This window comes from Talpa occidentalis, unplaced genomic scaffold (assembly GCF_014898055.3).
Source record: "Talpa occidentalis isolate TD23 unplaced genomic scaffold, MPIMG_talOcc4v2.1 talOcc4.3, whole genome shotgun sequence".
In the NCBI taxonomy this organism is placed as follows: Eukaryota; Metazoa; Chordata; class Mammalia; order Eulipotyphla; family Talpidae; genus Talpa; species Talpa occidentalis.
Window position 1 is genome coordinate 93323712 of NW_023603184.1, and position 2772 is coordinate 93326483.

At 42.4% G+C, this 2772-nt stretch overlaps 1 pseudogene; it reads right to left on the reverse strand.

The window, feature by feature from the left end:
- Window positions 1–878: 878 nt before the first annotated feature.
- On the reverse strand, window positions 879–1816 carry LOC119255138 (40S ribosomal protein SA-like; annotated as a pseudogene).
- Between the last annotated feature and the right edge of the window lie 956 nt (window positions 1817–2772).

The following is a 2772-nucleotide window of genomic DNA, read 5'->3' on the forward strand; positions in this document are numbered from 1 at the left end:
ATTCCACCATTTTGTAGAAAATTTTACTTTATAAATTCTTGGGTTTCCTTCTTATTCTGCGGTCAGGTTCAGGTGTCAGGGCCTGTTTTGTATTGAATTGTTTCCTCCAAGAAGAAAATGTTGGAGTTCTAAGTTACAGTACTTCGGAATGTGACCTTATTTAGAAATAGTGTCATTGCAGATATAATTAGTTAAGATGAAGTTACACTGGAGTTGGATGGGCCCTAATCTGATCTAACTGGTGCCCGTGAAAAGAGGAGAGAAATGTGCAGGGAAGACAAGCGGTGACAATGAGGGCAGAGATTGGAGTGAAGTACTTAACAAAGAAACAAAGGAATACCTAGAATTGCTGGTGCCACCAGAAGCTAGAAGAGGCAAGGGATAGTTCTCTGTAGGCTTCAGAAGAAGCACTGTCCTGCTAACGCCTTGATTTTTGACTGCCAGTCTCTCAGTCTCTAAAAATATAACAAATGTCTGTTGTAAGTTGCTCAGTTTGTGGTACTTTGTTACGACAGTCGAAGGAAATGGTAACAGGGCCTTATACTATGTCAAGTTTTGTCTGAGGTTGCAAGGCATTTGTTCTCTGGTCCTCTGGACCCACAGATAAAGCTGAGCAGACCACCGTCCCTGTTCACATGACCCCCGCCCCCCCAGGCCTGGTGGTCCCTGATCTTTGTATACCATTCTTGGGACTCAGTTATGTTTTAGGAGGCAGGGACCTCTGATCTTTTCACTAGTTATATCAAGTGATCACCATGAAGTCTCCAAGTAACCTTCTAGATTCAGGAGAGATTTTTATTTTTTATTTATTTTTTAAGAAACTTAATATTTTTATCAACCTTACTTCCATTTTCTGTTTAAGTCTCTGGAAGAACAGCTTAAGACCACTCAGTGGTTGTTCCTACCCGCTCAATGGTCTGAGCCATGGGAGATGCGGCCCAGTCTTTAGCCGCAGCCTGGGCACTCCAGTCTTAAGCAGGAACTGCTGGGTGGGCACTGTGGGCATCTGCACACCTTCAGACCAGTTTGCCACCTCAGGCTGAGTAGCAGTGAACTCGGGAGCTGATGTCATCCATTTATCCCGAAATTCCTACTTGGTCACAACCTTTCCAACAGCAGCCTGCTCATCCTTTTCAATCTCTTTAGGATCCATGTAGAAGTAGAGATTGGGCATGACCTCCCACGGGTGTTTGGGGTGGTGGTGCCATGTGTCTGCAGGATTTCCTGGGTGAGAATCCACAACGTGGCACCCACTGAATGAGCCCCCTTATTTTTGAGGGGATGGTAGTGTTCACATAGTGCAGAGAAGATTCTGTGCTAATAGAACTATTATAGGCTTTTTTTTAAAAAAGATTTATTTTTATTTATTTATACAAGCACTGAGTACAGTCAGAAGCTTGGGAGGGTGAGAGAGTTCACCAGAGGCAGAGCAGGGAGCAGAGCAGGCAGAAGGACTGAAGTACACTGCTGAAGGGAGCAGCGGGTGGCAGGAGAGGTCTGCGCGCCATGTGGGACTCTCCTCTGGTGGCCAGGGAGCAGCCGAGTATTGAACCAGTCCTGCAGAGATTGCGGGCAGCTTCGCAACCCAGCGCTCAACCGCTGCGCCACCGGGAGGCCCATGATAGGCTTTTAATTAGACACCTCTGTGAGAAGCTGGGGATCAGTCCTGGGATCAATAGCCACCAAAAGTCCTGGTTCCCAGAAAGTTGCCCAGATCTGGTTAGTGAATGTTCCGGGAGTGAAGAGGCCAGTAATGAGTGGCCTCAGAGGCAGCGGCAAACTTTAGCACAGCTTACTGGCCAGTGTTTTTGCACATATGATCAGCCCGTGGCAACAATGGCACAAGCTGCCAGCAGAGACTTCCCTCAGGGAACATTTTCAGTGTTTTGGAAGATAATCTCTTTCTCCTGTTTCTTTTTTTCAAAACATGTGCACATCAGTGGGTCTCTTTAAGATTTCACTTTAGAAATCTTTTGCATGAATAATTGACTGACTCATCCATATACATTACTGACTGCCAGATGACAGATGTATTTTTCTGAAGACAGGAAAAGTCACCAGACATAATAAATTAAGAGCCAGTTATTTTGGCTTTCTTAAGTCAGTGGTTCAAAACCTGTCACAGAAGCATGGAGGCTCTTTTTAAAAATAAATTCCCAAATTTCACTTTTTAAAAATAAATCCCCAAATTGCCATCTGGAGTAATATCCAGGAATCTGTCATTTTTAAAAGTTTCTGGATGATTTTGACCAATTTGGGGTAAACATTAACCAAAAAAGATGAAATTAATTTAACAGTGATTATTAATATTGGCATAATTCAAATAACACACATATTTGGTGTTTTGTAGATACTATCTGCTAACATCTGCAAAGCCTTTAACCTAACAGAATCAGTTCAATAGGTTCTATATACCCTTCTTTACTTTGAAAGCCACAATTGGTATTTAAAAGGAATTTGTTAGCTCCTGGACATAATTCTTCACTGGTCGTATCTGGTGAGCAGGAAGATATCTTCTCATTTGACCAAAGGAGAAACAGAACCTGTTTCTAAGTGACATCAAAAGTTGGTCAATTACCAATATCCTTCAGCAGAACAAGCCTTGATATGTCCTTCAACATTACCCCTGGCTTTTGAGTGTCTATTTAGACCTCAATTAACACTATCTAGTCCTCTTAATTTAGTACTATTAGCATGTCTGAAACTTATCATCAAAGTATTTTAAATTAATTATGCTGTTTGACTGCTAATAAAGATGACTCACTTCAATGT